Here is a 23,845-nt window from a genome sequence, read left to right as displayed (position 1 = left end):
AACTGCCAGTCCTGAACCCCCTGCAACCACCTCTCTGTGATGCCTACCACATCATAATCATTCATCATGATTTGTGCTGTTAATTCATCTACTTTGTTACGAATACAACGAGCATTCAAGTAAAGTGCCTTAATGCTAGTTTTCTTATCCTCATGATTTCCAACATCTCTACTAATATGTTCGAAGTTATCCTTCTTTTTTGCTTCAATTCTAGTCTGCCTTGAACTTAAACCCTGCACACATGCTAACCCGCTGCTTATCTTTCTACTTGACTCCATACTCCCTGTTGCTTTCCCTTTTCCCAGACTCATAAGTTTAAAGTCCTAGTGACCACCCGATTTATCCTTTACGCCAGAAGACTGGTTCCAGATCGGTTCAGGTGGAGACTGTCTCATCGGTACAGATCGCCCAGGTTCCAAAAGCTGATGCCAATGTCCCATGAAATGGAATCCCTCATTCCCACACCAATCTCCTAGCCACGTGTTTACTTCCCTAACTTGCTTATCCCTATGACAATTAGCACGTGGCTCGGGCAGTAATCCAGAGATTATGACCCTCGAGGATCTGTTCTTCAATTTCCTTCCTAGTGCTTGATATTCGCCAACAGGCCCACATGCCCAGCTTTGTCTATGTTGTTAGTGCCAACATGGATCACAACAACTGGATCTTCTCCCTCCTGCTCCAATATCCGTTCAAGCTAATCGGAGATATCTGGCACCCTGGCACCAGGCAGGCAACACACCATGTGGGACTCCCAATCCGGCTTGCAAAGGATACTATCTGTCCGCTAATTACAGAATCCCCTGTAACAACTACTTGTCTTTTTACTCCCCTTCTTGAATGGCCTTCTGCACCATGTTGCAGTGGTCAGCTGGCTTATCCTGTCCACAGCCCTTTTCCTCACCCATACAGGAAGCAAAAATTGCATATCTGTTGGACAAGGTCAAGGGCTGAGGGTCCTCCACTCCTGAACTCAGAATCCCCCTATCTGCCTCACTTACAGTCACACCCTGTTGTTCCTGATCACTAACTGAATTTGAATTACTTAATCTACCGGGTGTGACTGCCTCCTGAAACAAAGCAGGTAACTCTCCCCCTCCCGGATGTACCGCAGTGTTTGAAGCTCAGATTCCAGATCATTAATTCTGATCCGGAGTTCTTTTAGCAACCAACACTTGCTGCAGATATGGTCACTGCCCTTCACAATGGGTCCAGCCAGCTCCCACACCATACAGCTACAGCACATCACCTGTCCATCCATCTCTACTTATTTAATTCATTTATACAAATTTATGAATTAAATAATTTCTAGTACTTCTCTATGGTCTTATTCAACTAACTAACTAACTAATAGCCAACTTTTAATTAATCACACGAAACACAAGAAATATCAATTGAAACACCTTACCTTAGCAACACACGGGAGGCCATTTTTTTGGTTAGAGGAGGGGGCGGGGGTGGGGGGGAGGGGGGGTAACACTACACGTGTAGCATCTTGGGATTCAGCTGCTGCCCAAATATATACCCACCAGTCCGCTGCGCCTTGCCGTGCCCTCTCCCTCTGTTGCTCCTTTAAAAGCCTCACTTACCCAGCAGTCTTGTGTCCATTCCTGCACAGTGTTTGCTCTGCCAAGGTAAGTTTTTATATTGGAGGAGAAAGTGAGGACTGCAGATGCTGGAGATCAGAGCTGAAAATGTGTTGCTGGAAAAGCGCAGCAGGTCAGGCAGCTTCCAAGAAACAGGAGAATCGACGTTTCGGGCATAAGCCCTTCCTGAAGAAAGGCTTATGCCCAAAACGCCAATTCTCCTGTTCCTTGGATGCTGCCTGACCTGCTGCGCTTTTCCAGCAACACATTTTCAGCTAAGTTTTTATATTTCAAAGTTATCTTCCCATTAGGTCTTTGGTCCTCGCTGTCGCTCCTCCCACTCCACCTGCCACCGAAGAATTGAAGAACACTGAACTCCGAGCTAAGTTATTACATTTTCAAGTTACCTTCCCATCAGGCCTCTGGTCCTCGCTGAAGGTGCCTGAGCTGCATAGAGGTAGAAATGTTTTCACTTGTGAGGCTGACTGAACAGGAAGTTAACATTAACGAATTGAATCACAAATTCAAAACAAAATATTATTCCCTGAGAAAGGTGACAACATGAAACTTGCTAGAGCCGGGAATGCTGAAGTTGAATAGCACAAATTTCTGAAAGGGGAAATTAGATAAGTACCTCAGGGAGAAATATACAGAAGGATGCACTGATGGGATGAGACAAAGTGGGAGTAGACTCGCATGGAGACTAAATAACTGCACAAATCTGTGGGGCCAAAAAACACGTTTCTCTGCTGTAAAGTCTCTGTAAAAGTACTGGTCTCCTTAACTAAAGAACCACTTCATCACCAACTTATTTGGACAAAAGGGGTTCCACTAGGGCATAAAAGAGAAATACAAGAGGCTTCCCTTCGTAAGGTTACAATTAACGTCCATTACTTAAAGTACCTCTGCAGACAAGGAGGTTTCGTCTTCGGTTTCTCAGTAGCAGTGGAGTACAGAGTTTTAATCTGTGGTTTGGTTGAGTTTGAGCTGGCAACATCAAGATCTGTACTGAGTTCAGCTTTGGTCTTCTTTACAAACTCATCATAGGACTGAAAGAAACATGGACAGAAAGTGAAATCAAACATTGGGACTTAAAGAAGTACACATGACACTACTTTGCCAACTGCACTGAATTCAATGTACTTCTGAATATTTTTTCAACTTTTCTGGCAACTAAGGAATAATAGGATTTGGTTTTCAGCAAATTACTCCAGTGAGGACCCAAGTTTTCAATTCAATCAGAAAGTTGAAACATTTTCTGGATGTGTCCAGGAGAACCAGACAGGTAAGCCAAAAACAGATAAAGCATTTGCCATTTGAAATAATAGAAAATTCAGATGTATGATGCAGTGTTCATAATCGTGACGTAATGCTACAATGTAAAACTGGACAATTCCGAAACTGAAGCACTTACCAAAATATGGGTCATCCAATCACGTTTTCTCCTGCCAAATTTCTTCATCTTCTGCCAAGCTGTCTTCTGCTATTGCTCCTGGTTGAATCCAAACAACATCATAACTTCATTAGAAATGAAGATCTGGGGATAGAAGCACTGGAGAAATGGCAGCTGTTGCAAACACCCTAAATACACAGACAAAACAATCCACAATCCATTATCCGTCTCTAAAACTGCTCAATGAAGATGCAAAATTGGATGAAACTCAAAGCATGTTCTATTTAACAAAAATCTGCTAAATGCTTGAAAACTGAATGACAATTGAAGTGAATAACATCAGTGAGATCCGAAAGCATATACAAAACAACATTAAGGTAGCATGCAACATTCCCAGATTGTGAGAAGTTTTGTCACTTTCTCTTGCCGAAGACCTCGGCTGAGAAAATTAATTATTTCACTTAACGATTCACTGCATTACGTGGTTCAGCACTTTGCCAACAGCACCTTCTAAGAAGCCTCTGCTCCCTCGAATTCCAGAAATGTTCTGCCTTTCATAGACTGTAGGCAGACAACTCAAGATCAGCGCTATGGGAAGTCTCACAATAAATATTGGGGCTGATGTGGATTCATACAGTGAACCCAGCATTTCAGGAGGGTCAAATCGTTCTCAGTTTAACAGATGAGTTCATCAAAGCTATATGACCTAACCACTGCCTCACATGGCTCCAGGCAGGAAGTGTTTGATAGGTTTCCCGGCTAACACCACCAAAGGCAAGTAACACACTGGAAATGTAGGTGTGGGAAATAGTACAGTTCAGACTGAAGACACAGTCGAGTCGAGTTATAAAGACAAAACAAAGGAAATGAACAGTCCCAAATTTGCTCTGTGAATGAAAAGCTGATGTCCAAACATGCCCATTCTCAGTCTCTGGCAAAGTGCAACACTTCACAAACTGTGCTCAAAGTGAAGTCAGGCTCGACAATGAGCAGCTTGATATTGACTTTAGACCGTGGTAAAAAGTTCACATTGCAGTGTTTCAAGTCTGAGTTACTGGAAGAAGTCATCCAGTGTGCACTTCAATGTCAGTGCTACAGTAAAATATAAGTTGCATTGTTGTAATAGTAAAGAACTTGGTCTGCGTGCTGGACAATACTTTTTAACCAATGCTCAAGTCATCCACCTTAACCTCAAATTGCCAAAAACAACTTGCAAATATACATCACATTTCACACTTGTTGCATGTTGTTCCCAACCTTTGAAGTATATTCACTATTAAAATATCGTCAAAAGCTGCAACAAACTTTCACACAGCAAGTTCCCACAAATTAGAGAAATGGTTCAGTAAACGTTGAGCCAGACTGACTCATGCAGTAGATTGACCAGGACCATGAGGGAGAACTCCACTCCTCTTCAATGTCACACCAAAACTCTTTTAAAAAAAACTCACCCAAGGGGGAAAATGTGGCCTCACTTCGAAAACAATATTTCAGTACTGCACCAGGACCGTCATCCAGGATTTCACTTCAGCGTTTGCTTAATCCCCTCTGCTGACTGAGGAAGAGTGCCACTGAGCCATGGCGAACACTCAGAGCTATTACATTGTGTCTCCAGTTTGGAGTAAAATGAGGTTCCTCGAGGATCATCGGGGAGATCAGAGTAAAATGGGGCTCCTCAGTTCCTGATCTTACTTCCATCATAAGGTCAGAAGTGCTGATGGTTGCACAATATTCAGTACCATTCACAGACTTAGTACCTGAGGAGTTATGTTCAAAGACAACAAGATCTGGACAATATGCAGGTTGGACTGGCAAGAGGCAAGTAAGTTTTGCACCAAAACTGCCAGTTAATGACCATCTCCAGGAGGATGCCTGTGACCAGTGGTGTGCCACAAGGATCGGTGTTGGGTTCACTGCTTTTCTTAGGTTACATAAATGATCTGGATGTGAACATGGGACATAGTATGGTTAGTACGTTTGCAGATGACACTAAAAATAGAGGTGTAGTGGACAGTGTTGCATCTTGTAAAGGCAAATCGGGGCAAGACGTATATACTCAATGGTAAAGTCCTGGGGAGAGTTGCTGAATAAAGAGACCTTGGAATGTATGTTCATAGTTCCTTGAAAGTGTAGTCACAAGTAGACAGGATAGTGAAGGCGGTGTTTGTTATGCTTGCCTTTATTGGTCAGAGCATTGAGTTTAGGAGTTGAAAAATCACGTTGCGGCTGTACATGACTCAGATTCGGCCTCTTTTAGAATACCGTGTGCAATTCTGGACTCCCTGTTCTCGGAGGGATTTTGTGAATCTTGAAAGGATTATGCAAAGGTTTACAAGGATGTTGCCAGGGTTGGGGGGGGGTTCTGCTATAGGAAGAGGATGAATTGGTTGGGGCTATTTTCCCTGCAGCATCCGAGGCTGAGGGGCGACTGTTAAAGATATTTAAAAGGTATCTGGATGAGTATATGCATAGAAAGTTTTTCAGAGGAAAAAGGGCCAAACGCTAGCGAGGGGACTAGATTTTATCTCGGATAACTAGTCAGTATGGACAAGTTGAACCAAAGGGTCTGTTTCTGAGCTGTACAACTCTATAACGCTCAGAATATTCAACCAATGGCCCTTGTCATTCAGTGGTGTTACCATCACTGAATCCTTCATTATGAACACCATGGGGGTTACCATGGACCAGAAACTCATCTGGACTCATCATATAAATACTGTGGGCTACAAGGGCAGGTCAGAGACTTGGAATACTGTGGTGTATAACTCACCTCCTGAATCCCCATAGCAAATCCACCGAGTACAAAGCACAAGACAGGAGTCTGATGGAATACGCCCCACTTGTCTGGGTGAGTGCAGCTCCAGTAACACACAATAAGCTCGTCACATCCAAGACAAAGCAGCCCACTTGACTGGGACCACATCTGCAAGCAGCCAGGCCCTCCACCACCCTCCACTCAGTAGCAGCAGTGTGTACAATCTACAAGATGCATTGCAGAAATTCAAAGATCTTTAGCCAGATCCTCCCAAATCTATGACCATTTAGATTTAGAAGGACAAGAGCAGCAGATACACAGGACTGTCACTTGCAAAAGCCCCTCCAAGCCACGCACCATTCTGATTTAGAAAAATATCACTGGTTCTTCAGGATTACTGTATCAACTCCCTGGAATTTTCCCCCCTTAGGGCATTGTGGGTCTACCTACAGCACATGGACTGCAGTGGTTACAAAAGATAGCTCACCAGGTTCTCAAAATCAACTAGGATCGGTCAATAAATGCTGGCGAGCCGACGATGCCCAGACCCTAGGAGTCATTTAAAAAATGTTCATTGAGGAGTTTAGAATTAAAATGGAGTTCCTTGGTGCTCAATGAGCTTCGAGTAATTTTTTTTTGTTCATTCATGGAATGTGGGCGTTTACATAAATGTGGGCTAGCAGTTATTGCCCCTTCCTAGTTGTCCTTGAGAAGATGGTAGACGGAAGTGGGTACTGCAATTGCTGGAGATCAGAGTCAAGATTAGAGTGGTGCTAGCCTTGCACAGCAGGTCAGGCAGCATCCGAGGATGAAAGGCTTTTGCCCAAAACGTTGATTTTTCCTGCTCTTTAGATACTGCCTGACCTGCTGTGCTACACCAGCACCACTCTAATCTTGACACAATGGTGCTAACCTCGACCCACAATCTCATTAGGGAAGGACTTGCAAGAAGCAGTGGCAGAATTCCAAGTCAGGATAGTGGCCACTGTTTGAGTCACTCACTTACACAATCTACATATTTTAGCTCCAGGTAAAAACAAGGACTGCAGATGGTGGAAACCAGAGTCTAGATTAGAGCGGTGCTGGAAAAGCACAGCAGGTCTGGCAGCATCCGAGGCTCCAACTAGCAGTGCATTTGCAACATTATTACTGACAAGTAGGACAAAAGGATTACATGGAATTATTACCTTCACTTCATTTAAATTCCTCGCTCGTTTGAAGAAAGCAGAGCTAATTCAGCTTGGCTTCATCCATGGGGCTTGACTGGCACTGGGGTCTTCAGAAAACATCTCAGTGAGAATTTCTCTCGTCACGTTAAATACAAGCTGGAAGAAGTAAAAGGGTAACGGAGAAAAAATTATATTAGATACGCCCTCCCCCCCCCAAAAAAGCTTGTTAGATCGCTACATGGAAAACAAAAAGGAATACTGTTCAAAATATATAAAATAGCAACTGTTTGCTCCACAATCTGAACCAAGGATAAATTTAGAATATCATTGATTGCAGGAGAGAAGGCAAAAGAGAGATTCAAGAAGGGGTTTAATAGGATTGCAAAACGACCAAGGGTAGGTGCAGACGTATTCGACAAGCTTACTAATATAATACTAAGGAAGGCACCACAACATAAAATGAGGCAAATCTTTGAAACAAAATGAATGACATCTGTGGGACATGCTGGAAATAGAAAGCAAACTATCATGGCTCCAATTATTACCTCCTAAAAGTTGACCAGAGGATTGGAGGGCAGCTAACTCCTCGATCAAAATAAGAAAAACAGGAATTTCTCAATCAGTTAGTTTTGCTTCATTTGTTGGTAAATTAAGAGTTAAAAATATGGAGATAAATACAAGCACTTCAAGAGACAGTAGCTAATCAGGAGCAATTAGCATGAATTTCTAATTAGCAGGTTGTGAACTATCAAATAATTTGACAAGGATGTATTAATAAAAGAGCAAATTAGTACGAAAAAAGCGTACATGGTTGACATGGATTTTCAGAAATTATTTCAAGAGTTGCCTCTGAGGAGACCAATGGCAAAACTCAAAAGCACCTCAAATGAAGGGGAGCATAGTCAAATGGATAGAGGTGGTTGGGAAACGCAAGGTTCGGGGTAAAATAAAGATTTCACATGAGAAAGGTGTGGAGAATGGAAGGGGCCCACAGGAGCCCATGCTCAGATCGCCCTTAATTGTTATAGTAATAAACACAATCTTGACTTGGGAATTTAAGAGAAGGAAACTAAATGATTCCAACTTGGGGTTAAGGGACAGAGATGGAATTGTAATGCAGTGACAGATACAGAAGAATATTTACCGGAAGATGGAATTGAAGTTGAGAGTGAGATGAAGTCATACATTGAGAAGATAAAAAAGGAATTACACCTGAAATGGTAAGTTCCTAATCAGATCAGAGAAAAAGGCCACAACGTATTCAAACATACAGGCCATTTAAAGTGATAGATATGGCCATTAAAAAAAAAACTGACACTTCCAACTGCACACAAATGATTTAAGCCATTAAGTTGCATAAGATCTTAGAGAATATTTTGGTCAATTTTGGGAACCTCAACACAGCACAAATTCAGACTGAAAAGTGCAACTTTTAAGGCTTTCTTCATCTGAAAATTATGGAGTGACCCGTGGAAGATCAAGATTCTGGAGAGTTTTAAGAAGATGATTAATAATTATATGTTGTATTATCAACCAATGGAAAGACAGATGATACAGAAGAATTCAAAAAAATGAGTGACTGGAAGAGACACCATATATTATTAAATAGAAACAGAAACTATAGATTCTCAGAGTTGGCAAAGTGGTGATAGATGGGATTTAGTGAATAACAGGATGAGGAGGAGGTTGATGATGATAAATTAACAATGGGAGAGTACAAACAGTGGAGGAGAAAGGGGCTTTGGACTTTTAGGGAAGGGGCAAAATGGGAAATTGAATTCAAAGCTGTCATCAGGATCGAGATAATGTTTTTAACATGCTCTGTTATGCATATCATCAATCAGAGCTGCTGTGGAGCACTATTAACTCAGACCTTTCTTGCTTAATTGAGAAAAAAGAATTTTGTGTTCAAACACAAAAGCTGAAGCTCACCTCACAAAAAACTCTTTTGCTCACACTCTCTACACCTTTCCATTTATTATTCTCAAGATAGTCTGGGGGTATTCGTAGATCTCCTGGATCGTGGCCAAGTTCCTTCAACTTCCTCAGCCACTGCATGAACAATATTCTCAACCCCTCAAGCATCAGGATCTACAGAAAAGTAAGGTTCCCTTTGGATTTTCAGAGGCACATCCTTTGGAGATGGGGCCTCCTGTACTGGCTGCTGCATTTGCTACAGCTCAGCCCAAAGTCCTCATCAAACGAATTTTGGTCATCTACCAGGTCATCGAGTGCCTCATGACTCAATTCTAACTCTGCCAGGCGTTTGGCTAATTCTTCCTGCCCACTTGTGCCAAACACTGGGCTGCCCTGTTGCAAAGTACACAGACTGTTGGTCAATCGAGAAACTGAAGGTCAGGAACAAAACTGAAATCAAAACATGAAAGCGGGGAGACAAACAAACAAGAACCTTCTTTTTATATCTCAGAGCATGTCTGACGAGTTGGACACAGGCTGGAATTCATTTCCAATTTATTCTCAGCCATGTAATGAAAGTTAAGGTTTCCACATGGAGTGACATGAAACAGTATATTTTATCGGACTGAGTACTCAAACTGAATACACAATTCAGTTAATGGAGTCAGGAGAAATGCTTTATTCTCGTTTTCGATTTTTAAAAATAGTTGACTTGATCAAGGTGGTGGAAAAAAATCATCTTTACAAAGTTGCAAAGTATCCCAAGTGGTCTTCCTGAGCTTTAAAAATACATTTGTTAACCATTTAACAGTCTTTTTGTAAAGGGTCCTTCGTAAAGGGGAACACTCAGGGTAATTTCTGAAAATGAGACCTGCAAAATGTGCCTGAAAAAAATGGAGTTGTATTTTGACATATTGTTACAGAAACAATGACAATCCTGTAAGTATGTTAAAACATGGGAATTTAAGAAGCTCTGGAATTATTAATAAAACAATTGCATCAATGCTTCAAGACCAATAACACATCTCCAATTCTTGAAATTCAAATCCATCCCAAAGCAGGTTCAAAATTAATATTTGCAGGTCGAGGACAAAGATCTGGAGATAATACCTCCTCCTTATCATCATCACTGTCATCTCTTTCAGATGTCTCCAATTGGATAACCGTCTTATGTTCCTCCTCTCGATCCTTGGAAGGCGACCTGGGCCAGGATTCAACATCCAATTTGAACTGTAATCCTTGATTAGTAAGTTGGATCATTCTCAGCTCGAGACTTTGTGATTTCATGCAATTGTTCAACAGTGCCCTTGACAAAGGGAGATAGCTCAGGTGCACAATCCTTTATCTGAAATGCTCGGAACCAGCTGGTTCTCGGAATTTAGAACTCTTCAAATTTCAGAATAAGTGACAGTTTGATGGTGAAATGATTAAAAATCATACCGGAGGAGCATACTCACTCTGTAAAATGGGGCAATGAAACAGAATTGCGGTTTGCCAGTGCTGCTCCCCCCGCCCCCACACTACGTCACATCTGAGTGATACGCCAAACAACCATGTTAATGAGGAAATAACTTCACAAAAACAACTTTGGACTTTGGAGCTTTTCGGATTTCGGGATTCAGGTTAAAGGATTGTCTACCTGTATCATATCAACCAAAGAATTGGCCTTTGAGTCACTGCTCTTCAGATCATCTCCTTTAAAGACATCCTTATCCTCACAATTGTCCTTGGGTTCCTCTCTTTTAATGTCCATTGTCCATGTGCTCCTCATGGATTTCCTCAGATTCAGGCTCGAGGAATGGTACTTTAAATTGAGCCTCAAGTTGGTCCTTTTCCCTGTTCAGTCAATCCAACAGAGGAGTTGAAAAGTTCTCATGGATATTGAGTGAAAACCCCTCCCATTGTGCACTGGAAGAACACACAGACACATTGGTATTGATTTTGGTTTCTGTCTCCAGTACTTCCTTGGATGCCTTCTCTATGAACACATCATTCCAGTTCATGTTTCTTCATTCTGGTCTCAATAAGTTTGCCAACCGTTCCTCCTCACCAGACTTGGACAAGCTATTTTCAATTTTGGTCATCTCCAAAAGTTTCCACTGCCTTGCTAGATTCATTAATAACGTGCAGCAAGTCAAACTTACTTGGTTCAGAAAACTGATTACTTGCATTTTGATCATTCAAGTTGTTTTTAAATGGACAGAGTTTAAAGTCTACTTGCCCTCCAGGAGTATTACTTCGACCAAACTCTTCCGCCTGCAGTTCTGCTAATTCTTTTGAAAGCTCTGGCTCAACCTCCATCACATGTCCCATTATTACGGCCTTCTGGCGTATCCAGCCCCGCACCAGCCCAAAAGCCATTGGCAAAGCTAGTTCTGCCCTTGAAGCGAAGTGTCCCTGGTTGGATGCTACTAACTAAACTTCTTGCACCAATTTGGGATTCAGGCAGCTCATCGGTTTCAGACAACATGTCTGTTTGAGTGTGACACGGACAGAGACAGTGTGATGGCGTGGGAGTCTGTTCCTCATTGCTGGCATCACTTTGCTCTTCTCAGTTGGTGATTTCAAGTCTACAAGTTGTTCTGAATGTACGCTACCACAGCTGGGAGAGTATTTCTCACCCAGTCGCTCACTGATTTCATCATCCACACTGATACTTGGTGAAACACTTCGAGAAAGCTTCTTCCCTTCATTCATTCCCTCCTGCTGACATGCTCAGGACAGGAGAGCACTTGGGCCTCAGTGTGATTTTTGTCACTGGTGATTTTGATCAGATCGCTGGGTGAGCCTCTGAGGTAGGTTACGCCCCCAGTGGGTATCCTGGTCCCAATCAACCCCGTCAGGGCTGGCACACAGCATTTGGGATCTCCCAATCACATGCAGAATTCCTTGAAGTGGCCAGTAAGGTATATTTGCATTCTTTTGTTAGCAATGAATTAAAGCAGCCATGCTTCAGATCGTTCTGAAACTTTCACTAATCAACAACCCAACATTGAACAACAAGACTAATGATTTCTGCCAAACATTCTCGACATTCTAAAACCCGACAGTTTTGTTATATCGTGATACTTCTTTGCTTCGTCTTTCACAGAACAATTTCAGAATTAATTTAGACAACACCAATCAGACCGAATCTGAGTCCCCGACTCCTCTCTTTTTTTTCCAAAAAAAAGTGTCCTGGACTCTATTTTGGATCCACAGGTCCCCGACCTGTTAGTGGGTGTCCCCACCTCCTCTTTAATCTTTCCTGAATTAATTCTTACCAAGGCCGATCCCTGGTAAGCAGCGAGGGGTCAAGTGAACCACTAATGAATGAGGGGGAAACCAAAGGGACAAAATACTCACATCTGGCTGGCCGATTCCTCTACACTCAACAGCGGAGGACCCAAGGCACTTACACCGCTTCCCATAATCTGTCCGTCCTGAGTCCGAGTCATAGCACCAGATGGGATCAGGACCCCAGTGGATGGGGGCGGTGGGGGGGGGGGGGGGGGGGGGGTTCTGCTCCGTGATTGGTCAATAAGCACTCACATTCTGTCTGATTCTTTAAGACTTCATTCTTTATTTTTCATATGGCCGGGCACAGATCGCCCAGAAACACAGAGGTTATACACTTCCGTGTTCCTCAGAGGAGCTGCACGCATGGCTTAAAACAAAGATATTTTTATACTTTTCTTAAAGAAAGGTACAGGCCATTATCGTATATTATATTCAGACAATTACCAATCAAGTTACGAAATAATCTTAACTGACAGCAACTTGGTCCAATGATATTTCCTGGGAACCAACTTTATTTTCCAACACTTAAGCCACTTTTATCTCACTAACCGAATCTTTGCACCAGCACTTGAAGGTCAGTTAGATTGGCCAGTAATGTATCATCTAGTCTAGTTATTTCTATGCTGTAAAGGAAGCATTGTCTGCTAATCTCTGTTGAGGCAGACTGTGATTTGTCAACTATGGACTATAACAGCGTTAAAAGCCATTTTATGCAGCTTTTAGCAGAATTGTCAATTTGCAGCCGAGAAGCCATTTTGTCATATTATTTGCATTAAGAAGCCATTTTGTTCCCATTTTAGTTCGTAAGAGCATGTGTGAAGTGGTTGTTCCTGACAACAACTGGTTACCTCAGTCTACATTCAGGATTCAGACCCTCAGTAGATAGAGATAGGGAAGTGGGAAGCAAAACAAAGGTCACATTTCATGTACAAAAGGGGATTGAATATGAATGAGCAGTGATTTAATTGTTTGAAAACTGACAGCATAGGGGTCGGATCACAGTATGTGTGGCAGTTCTCTATTCCAAAAATACTCAATACTTCGTAGAAATCTTTCACCCACTAGACTGCTTTAAGGCACATCTCAAAAACTCACCCAGTAGAACTGATTATATTCTGTATGAACATATAATATTCTGCAGCAGCAAGTGTACAACCTTCAGCCATCATTTCCTCTTTAAAAATAATGATCCATTCTTTCTTTTTCACATACAGAGTAAACAGATCAACTTCATTACAAATGCATTTTTAAAAAAAAAGACATTAAACTCCAGATAGCTCTGACCATGAAATAGTTTATCTCAAAAGGTTGATTCAGCATTGACGTCAAAATGCATGGGGTCATAGAGTCAGTTATACAACAGACCTAGCTCATCCGCACCAACCAGATATCCCAAAGTGACCTAGTCCCAGTTTGCCAGCATTTGGCCCAATCCTTCTCAACCCTTCCTATTCATGTACCCATCCCAATGCCTTTTAAAAGGTACAAGTTGTAATTGTACCCCTCTCCACCCCTCTGGCAGCTCATTCCATGTGTGCAGCTCCCTCTGCCTGAAAAGTTATCCGTCAGGCCCTTTTCAAATCTTTCCCTCTCACCTTAAACCTATGCCCTCTAGTTTACAACTTTCCTGCCCTGGGAAAAAAATCTTGGCTACTCAACCTATCCATACCCCTCATGATTTCATAAACCTCTACAAAAACCCTTCAGCCTCCAATGCTCCATGGGAAAAATACTTCAGCCTATTCAGCCTCTCCCTGCAACTCAGTCTCAGCAACATCCTTGTAAATCTTTTCTGCACTCTCTCAGATTTAACATCCTTCCTACAGAAAGGTGATCAGAACTGTATGCAGTATTCTAGACGGGGCCTCACCAATGTCCTGTACAGCTGCAATGTAACACTTCAACTACTACAGTCAATGTTCTGACCAATGAAGGCAAGCATGCCAAATGCCTTCTTCACCACCCTCTCTACGTGCAACTCCACTTTCAAGGAACTATGCACCTGCGTCCCGAGGTCTCTTTGTTCATCAACACACCCAGGGCCCGACCATTAACTGTATAAACTAGTGACTGGATAGAGAACTTTGAAAACGAGACTTGATAGAAAAGTTTAAAAATGAAGACCATAAGACAGAGGAGTGGAAGTAAGGCCATTTGGCCCATCGAGTCCACTCCACCATTTAATCATGGCCGATGGGCATTTCAACTCCACTTACCCGCACTCTCTCCGTAGCCCTTAATTCCTTGTGGGATCAAGAATTTATCAATCTCTGCCTTGAAGACACCCAACATCCCAACCTCCACTGTGCTCCATGGCAATAAATTCTGGCTGAAGAAATATCTCCTCATTTCCATTATAAATTGACGCTCTCTCATTCTAAGGCTGTGCGCACGGGCCCTAGTTTCCCTGCCTAACGTTAACAACTTCCAAGCTTCCACCCTTTTTGAGCCATGCGTTATCTTGTAAGTTTCTATTAGATCTCCCCTCAACCTTCTAAACTCTAATGAATACAATACCAGGCTCCTCAGCCATTCATCGTATGTTATGCCTACCATTCCAGGGATCATCCGTGAGAGTCTCTGCTGGACACACACTAGTGCCAGTATGTCCTTCCTGAGGTGTGGGGCACAAAATTGGACACAGCATTCTAAATGGGGCCTAACTAGAGCTTTATCAAGTCTCAGAAGCACATCAATGCTTTTATATTCCAACCCTCTTGAGATAAATGACAACATTACATTTGCTTTCTTAACCACGGACTCAATCTATAAGTCAACCTTGAGAGAATCCTGGACTAGCACTCCCAGATCCCTTTGTACTTTGGCTTAAGGAATTTTCTCATGGTTTAGAAAATAACCCATGCCTGTATTCTTTTTTTCAAAGTGCAAGGCCTTGCATTTGCTCACGTTGAATTTCATCAGCCATTTCCTGGACCACCCTCCAAAACTGTCTAAATCTTTTTGCAGCCTCCCCACAGCCTCAGAACATCCTGCCTGTCCACCTAACTACTTATCATTAGTGAACTTTACCAGAAAGCCCCCAGCTCCCTTCATCCAGATCATTATTATATAAAGTGAACAGCTGCGGCCCCAACACTGAATCCTGAGAGACACCACTTGTCATCAGCTGCCATCCCGAAAAAGAACCTTTTATCCCAACTCTCTGCCTTCTTTCAGACTGCCAATCCTCAATCCATGCCAGTAGCTCACCTCAAACACCATGGGCCCTCACCTTAGTAAGCAGCCTCCCATGATGCACCTTAGCAAAGGCCTTTTGGAAGTCGAGATGGATAACATCCACTGGGTTTCCCTGGTCTAACCTACTTGTTACGGCTTCAAAGAATTTGAACAGGTTTGTCAGGTACGATCTCCCCTTACTAAATCAATGCAGACTCGTTCTAATCTGACCCTGCACTTCCAAGGATTTAGAAACATCATCCTTAACAACATATTCGAGAATTTATTGACAACCGAGATTAGGGTAATATTTTCTCAGATAAGATGTCAATTGCTATATAGTCCAATGAGAGTCAACATTAGGATACAGGTCATTTGGTCAATGCTCTATAAATCTTACTTGTGCTTTTTCTAATTAAGAAAAAGACTGAATTTGTCAAAGATCAGCATTTTAAAATAAAAGCAGAAACAGATATCACATTTCAAATACTGGACATCAGATGAGTTATGGCTGAAAAAGGCAATTAAATTCTCTTGATGTTTGCATTTTAACTTGAATCACGTGCAGCAGTTTGAATGACATTTATTGTCAGAGTTATAAACTTTTCACAATTTTAGATCAAAACTCAATTCAACAAAATCCTAAGGATTCAGCATGTTTCAAACATTTGTATCGTAGCCACAGACAATGACTTTTCAAAAATAAACATCTTTCATTCCAATGTATCATTTTGTAGGTGATGCAATATCATTTTAATTTGGATTGTAAATGGGGTGGTTTCATTGTAATTATTTGTTTAATGACATCCAACTTCTTAATATATTCGGCAGGCAATCCATTCTGTTTTGCACCTGTACAAATTACCTTTTTGTAAAGTGGAGATGGCAGGGTAGAATTAAAATTCTCTATTTCCTTAGCCACTTCCCTCAGAACTCTGGGATGTGGCCCATCGGGCCAGGATATTTATCAATTTTTTGACCTTTTAGCTTTTCTAGCACTTTCTCTTTTGTAATGGCAACCATACTCAACTCTGCTCGCTGATTTTCCTTAATTGTTGGTATATTACTCATGTCTTCCACAAGCTGTTCCAAAAAGACATCCTGTAAGCATTCCATGAATACCCTTTGTTTGGATCCACCGGCAACATTATTCAACTAGGTCATTTGCATATTCAAGTACCCCATGGTCACCTTGTCCTTGCCATTCTGACATGCCCTATCTATTTCCTGGTACATCTTGTGCCCTTGGTCCTGACCACTGCTGTGAGGTCTGTACATAACTCCCATTCTGGTTTTTTTGCCTTTGTGGTTCTTCAACTCCACATCATCTGATCCTATGTCATTCAGTGCCATGGATTTAATTTCATTCTGAACTAATAAGGCAACCCTGCACCCTCTGCCCACCTCCCTCTCTTTTCGATAAGTTGTAAATCCTTGGATGTTTAACTGCCAGTCCTAAACCCCCTGCAACCATGTCTCTGTGATGCCTACCACATCATCATCATTCATGATGATTTGTGCTGTTAATTCATCTACTTTGTTACAAATACTATGAGCATTCAGGTAAAGTGCCTTAATGCTAATTTTCTTATCCTCATGATTTCCAACATCTCGAGTAATATGTCCAAGTTTTCCTTCGTTTTTGCTTCATTCCTGGTCTGCCTTGAACTGAAACCCTGCACACATGCTAACCTGTTGCTTATCGTTCTACTTGACTCCATACTCCCTGTTGCTTTCCCTTTCCCTTCCCCCAGACTCATAAGTTTAAAGTCCGAGTGACCACCCTATTTATCCTTTTCAACAGAACACTGGTTCCAGATCGGTTCAGGTGGAGACTGTCTCATCGGTACAGATTGCCCCTGTTCCAAAACTGATGCCAATGTCCCATGAAATGGAATCCCTCGTTCCCACACCAATCTCCTAGCCACGTGTTTGCTTCCCTAACTTGCTTATCCCTATGACAATTAGCACATGGCTCAGGCAGTAATCCAGAGATTATGATCCTCGAGGACCTGTTCTTCAATTTCCTTCCTCGTGCTTGATACTCCCCACACAGGCCCACATGCCTAGCCTTGTCTATGCTGTTAGTGCCAACATGGATCACAACAACTGGATCTTCTCCCTCCTGCTCCAATATCCTTTCAAGCCGGTTGGAGATGTCCAGCATCCTGGCACCGGTCCAGCTACACACCATGTGGGACTCCTAATCCGGCTCGTAAAGGATACTATCTGTCCCCCTAATTATAGAATCCCCTGTAACAACTATTTGTCTTTTTGTTCCCGCTCTTGAGTGGCCTTCTGAACCATGGTGTCATGGTCAGCTGGCTCATCCTGTCCACAGCCCTTTTCCTCATCCATACAGGGAGCAAAAATTGCACACCTGTTGGACAAGGTCAAGGGCTGAGGCTCCTCCACTCCTGAACTCAGAATCCCCCTTCCTGCCTCACTTACAGTCAGACCCTGTTGTTCCTGATCACTAACTAAATTTGAATTACTTAATCTACCGGGTGTGACTGCCGCCTAAACCACTGCGTCCAGGTAACTCTCCCCCTCCCGGATGTGCCGCAGTGTTTGAAGCTCAGATTCCAGATCATCAATTCTGATCCAGAGTTCTTTGAGCAACCAACACTTGCTACAGATGTGGTCACTGCCCTTCACAATGGGATCAGCCAGCTCCTACAACATACAGCTACAGCACATCACCTGTCTAGCCAACTCTACTTATTTAATTAATTTATACAAAATTATAAGTTAAATATCATTCAACTAACCAACTAATAATGAACTTTTAATCAATCACACGATACACAAGAACTATCAATTGAAACGCCTTACCTTAGCAACACACGAGAGTCCTTTTCTTTGGTGAGAAGAGGGCAGGGGGAGACACGACACGTGTAGTACATCGGGATTCAGCTGCTGCCCAAATATATACCCAACAGTCCTCTGCGCCTCGCTGTGGCCTGTCGCTCTGCTGCTCCTTCAAAAGCCTCACTTATCAAGCAGTCTCACGTCCGTTCATGCTCAGTGTTCGCTCCGCCAAGCTAAGTTTTTATATTTTAAAGTTATCATCCCATCGGGTCTTTGTTCCCCATTGTCGCTCCTCCCACTCCAACTGCCACCCATAAAATGAAGAACACTGATCCCCCGAGGTAAGTTTGTATATTTTAAAGTTAACTTCCCGTCAGGCCTCTGGTCCTCGCTGAAGGTGCTTGAGCTGCATGGAGGGAAAAATGTTTTCACTTGTGAGGCTGACCTAAACAGGAAGTTCACATTAACGAATCAAATCAGAAATTCAAAACAAGATATTCTTCCCTGAGAAGAGTGACAACATGGAACTTGCTTATGCCAGGAATGCTTCAGTTGAATGGCACGAATATGTTTAAGGGGAAATTAGATAAGTACCTCAGGGAGAAATACACAGAAGGATGCACTGATGGGATGAGACAAAGTGGGAGTAGAGTCGCATGGAGACTAAATAACCGCAATAGCCTGTTGGGCCAAAAGGCACGTTTCCCTGCTGTAAATTATCTGGAAAAGTTCTGGTCTCCTTCACTCAAGAACCATTTAATCACCAACTAATTTGGACAAAAGGGGTCCCACTGGAGTATGAAAGAGAAATACAAGAGACATCCCTTCATAAGGTTACACAATTAACATCCTTAGTGAAAGCACCTCTGCAGAGAGCACGGTTTAATCTTCAGCTTCTCAGTATCAGTGGAGTACAGAGTTTGAATTTGCGGTTTGGTTGAACTTGAGCTGCCAACATCAAGATCTTTACTGGGTTCAGCTTGGGTCTTCGTCATAAACTCATCATAGGACTGAAAGAAACATGGAGAGAAAGTGAAATTAAACATTGGGATTTAAAGAAGTACACATGACACTACTTTGCCAACTGCACTGAAATCAATGTACTTCTGAATTTTTAAATAAGTTTTCTGGCAACTAAGGATTAGCAGGTCTTGAATTTCAGCAAACTACTCCAGTGAGGACTCAAGTTTTCAATTCAATCAGAAAGTTGAAGCATTTTCTGGATGTATGCAGTATAGCCAGACAGGTAAGCCAAAAACAGATAAAGCATTTGCCATTTGAAATAATAGAAAATTCAGATGTAGGATGCAGTGTTCATAGTCGTGATGTAATGGTTCAATATAATACTGAACAGTTGCTAAACTGAAGCACTTACCAAAATATTGTCCACCCGATCACGTTTTCTCCTGCCAAATGTCTTCATCTTCTGCCAGCCTGTCTTCTGATATTGCTCCTGGTTGAATCCATACAACTTCATAACTTCATTAGAAATGAAGATCTGGGGATAGAAGCACAGGAGAAATGGCAACTAATGCACACACCCTAAATACACAGACAAACAACCTCCAAACCATTATCCTTCCCGTAAACTGCTCAATGAAGACTTTGATGCTTGGGCCTTCTGATTCTTCTCCCATTCTGAATGATGTAAAATTGAATGAAACTCAAAGCATGTTCCATTAAACAAAAATCACTAAATGCTTTAAAACGTAATTATAATTGAAGTGAATAACATCAGTGAGATCCAAAAGCATATACAACACAACTTTAAGGTAGCATGCAATACTCCCAGATTATGAGAAGGTTTGACATTTTCCCTTGCCTAAGACCGAGACTGAGAAATGAGTAATTATTCACTTATCAATTCACTGCATTACGTGGTTCAGCACTTTGCCAACAAGTGCTGGCCTCTGCTCTGTCAAATTCCAAAAATATTCTGCCTTTAATAGACTGTAGCTGAAAATGTGTTGCTGGAAAAGCGCAGCAGGTCAGGTAGCATCCAAGGAACAGGAGAATCGAAGTTTCGGGCACAAGCCCTTCTTCAGGAAACGTCGATTCTCCTGTTCCTTGGATGCTGCCTGACCTGCTGCACTTTTCCAGCAACACATTTTCAGCTCTGATCTCCAGCATCTGCAGTCCTCACTTTCTCCTTTAATAGACTGTAGGCAGACAACTGAAGATCAGCACTGTGGGAGGTCTCACAATAAATATTGGGGCTGACGTGGATTCATACAGTGGACCCAGCATTTCAGGAAGGTCAAATCGTTCTCAGTTTAACAGATGAGTTCATCAAAGCTATATGATCTAACCACTGACCACTGCCTCACGTGGCTCCAGGCAGGAAGATTTTGATAGGTTTCTCGGCTAACAAAGGCAAGTAACATGCCCAGAAATATTGGTGTGGGAAATAGTACAGTTCAGACTGAAGACACATTACAGTTGAGTTATAAAGACAAAGCAAAGGAAATGAACAGTCCCAAATTTACTCTGAATGAAAAGCTGATTTACACATGCCCATTCTCAGTCCCTGGCAAAGTGCAACACTTCACAAACTGTGAAGTCAGGCTAGACAATGAGCTGCTTGATGTTGACTTTAGACCGTGGTAAAAAGTTCACATTGCAATGTTTCAAGTCTGAGTTACTGGAAGGAGTCATCCAGTGTACACTTCAATGTCAGTGCCACAGTAAAATAGAAGTTGCATTGTTGTAATAGGAAAGAACTTGGTCTTCGTGCTGGACAATACTTTTTAACCAATGCTCAAGTCATCCACCTTAACCTCAAATTGCCAAAAAACTTGCAATATATATAACTTTTCACACTTGCACCATGTTGTTCCCAACCTTTGAAATATAGCCACTAATTATAATATAGTCAAAAGCTGCAACAAACTTTCACACAGCAAGTTCCCACAAATCAGAGAAATGGTTCAGTAAACGTTGAGCCAGACTGACTCATACAGTAGACTGACCAGCACCATGAGGGAGGACTCCACTCCTCTTCAATGTCACACCAAAACTCTTTTAAAAAACTCACCCAAGGGGGAAAACGGGGCCTCACTTTGAAAACAAGTGCTGCAGTACTGCACCAGGACCGTCATCCAGGATTTCACTTCAGCGTTAATCCCCTCTGCTGACTGAGGAAGAGTGCCACTGAGCCATGGCTAACACTCAGAGCTATTACATTATGTCTCCAGTTGGGAGTAAAATGAGGTTCCTCGAGGATCACTGGGGAGATCAGAGTAAAATGGGGCTCCTCAGTTCCTGACCTTACTTCTATCACAAGGTCAGAAGTGCGGATGGTTGCACAATTTTCAATACCATTCATAGACTGTTTCAGTATCTGAGGAGTTATGTTCAAAGGCAACAAGATCTAGACAATATGCAGATTTGGACTGGTAAGAGGCAAGTAATTTTCGCATCAAAACTGCCAATTAATGACCATCTCCAGTAGGAGGCCTGTGACCAGTGGTGGCCCATAAGGATTGGTGCTGGGTTCACTGCTTTTCGCCATTTACATAAATGATTTGGATGTGAACATGGAACATAGCATGGTTAGTAAGTTTGCAAATGACACCAAAATTGGAGGTGCAGTGGACAGTGATGAAGGTTCAGAATACAACAGGATCTCGAACAGATGGGCTGAGGAGTGGCAGATGAAGTTTAATTCAGATAAATGTGAGGTGCTACATTTTGGAAAGGCAAATCAGGTCAGGACTTATACACTCGATGGTAAAGCACTGAGGAGTGTTGCTGAGCAAAGAGACCTTGGAGTGCAGGTTCATAGTTCCTTGAAAGTGGAGTGACAAGTAAGCAGGATTGTGAAAGTGGTGTTTGGTATGTTTGACTTTATTGGTCATTGAGTATAGGAGTTGGGAGGTTATGTTGCGGCTGAATAGGACACTGATTAGGCCTTTTTTAGAATACTCTGTGCAATTCTGGACTCCCTGCTCTTGGAAAGATGTTGTGAATCTTGAAAGGGTTATGCAAAGATTTACAAGGGTGTTGCCAGGGTGGGGGGTTTCTGGTATAGGAAGAAGATGAATTGGTTGAGGTTACTTTCCCTGGAGCATCAGAGGCTGAGAGGCAATTGTGAAAAGATTTATAAAATGTGGTATGGATCGGGTAAATAGACAAGTCTTTTCCCTGTTGAAGGCAAATCCAAAACTAGAGGGCAGAGGTGAGAGGGGAAACCTTTAAAAGGTACGGAACAGGTAACTGTTTCATGCAGACGGCGGTGTGTACATGGAATGAGCTGCCAGCGGAAGTGGAGGCGGCTGGCATAATGACGATATTTAAAAGGCATCTGGCGGAGTATATGAATAGGAAGGGTTTAAGAGGGAAATGGACCAAATGCTGGCAAATGGGACTAGATTTTATCTCGGATAACTGGTCTGTATGGACAAGTAGAACCGAAGGGTCTGTTTCTGAGCTGTACATCTCTACGACTCTAAGAGACAATTTAACCAATGGCCCTTGACATTCAATGGTCTTACCATTACTGAATCTTCCACAATGAACATCATCGGTTTTACCATGGACCCGAAACTCATCTGGACTCATTATATAAACACTGTGGGCTACAAGGGCAGGTCAGAGATTGGAATACTGTGGTGTATAACTCACCTCCTGATTCCCCATAGCAAATCCACCAAGTACAAAGCACAAGTCAAGGGTCTGATGGAATACACCCCACTTGCCTGGAGGAGTGCAGCTCCAGTAACACACAAAAAGCTCACTACATCCAAGACAAAGCAGCCCACTTGATTGGTACCACATCCACAAGCAGCCATGCCCTCCACCACCCTCCACTCAGTAGCAGCAGTGTGTACAATCTACAAGACGCATTGCTGAAATTCAGAGATCTTCAGCCAGATCCTTCCAAATCTGTGACCATTTAGATCAAGAAGGACAAGAGCAGCAGACCGCCACCTGCAAGTTCCCCTCCAAGCCACCCATCATTCTGACTTCGAAAAATATCATTGTTTCTTCAGGATTGCTGTATCAAATTCCGGGAATTCCCTCCCGAAGGGCATTATGGGTCTACCTACAGCGCATGAACTGCAGTGGTTACAAAAGATAGCTCACCAGTTTCTCAAAAGCAACTAGGATCGGTGAATAAATGCTGTCCAGCCGGCGATGCCCAGACACTGTGAGTCATTTAAAAAATGTTCATTGAGGAGTTTAGAGTTAAAATGGGGTTCCTTGGTACTCAATGGGCATAGAGGAAATTTTTTTGTTCGTTCATGAAATGTGGGCGTCACTGGCTGGCCAGCACTTATTGCCCCTTCCTAGTTGTCCTTGACAAGATGGTGCTGAGGTAGACCCACAATCTCATTCGGGAGGGACTTCCAAGATGCAGTGACAGATTTCCAAGTCAGGATAATGGCCACTGTTTACAACATGAGTCACTCACTTACTTAATCTACATATTTTAACTCCAACCAGCATCACGTTTGCAACATTATTACTGACAAGTAGGAAAAAAGGATTACGTGGAGTTATTACCTTTACTTCATTTAAATTCTGTGGGTTCCTCGCTCGTTTGAAGAATGAAGAGCTAATTCGGCTTGCCTTCATCCACAGGGCTGGGCTGGCACGGAGGTTGTCAGAAAAGTTGTCAACAAAAATTTCTCTTGTAACATTAAGGACAAGCTGGAAGAAGTAAAAGACTAACAGAGAAAAGATTATATTAGATGCGTCCTCTCCACTCAGCAAAAAGCTTATGAGATCATTACAGTGAAAACAAAAGGGAATCCTG

The 23,845-nt window shown here is 42.4% G+C and overlaps 1 pseudogene; it reads left to right on the top strand.

Annotated features, from left to right (window-relative positions):
* LOC148149291 (centrosome-associated protein 350-like) overlaps positions 1 to 23,845 on the top strand; it is a 629,436-nt pseudogene that overhangs the window by 272,504 nt on the left and 333,087 nt on the right.

Source organism: Chiloscyllium plagiosum, unplaced genomic scaffold (assembly GCF_037043375.1).
Source record: "Chiloscyllium plagiosum isolate Xiang-an unplaced genomic scaffold, Cpla_swu_hap1 HiC_scaffold_9, whole genome shotgun sequence".
Lineage (NCBI taxonomy): Eukaryota > Metazoa > Chordata > Chondrichthyes > Orectolobiformes > Hemiscylliidae > Chiloscyllium > Chiloscyllium plagiosum.
This window is presented reverse-complemented; position numbering and strand designations above follow the sequence as displayed.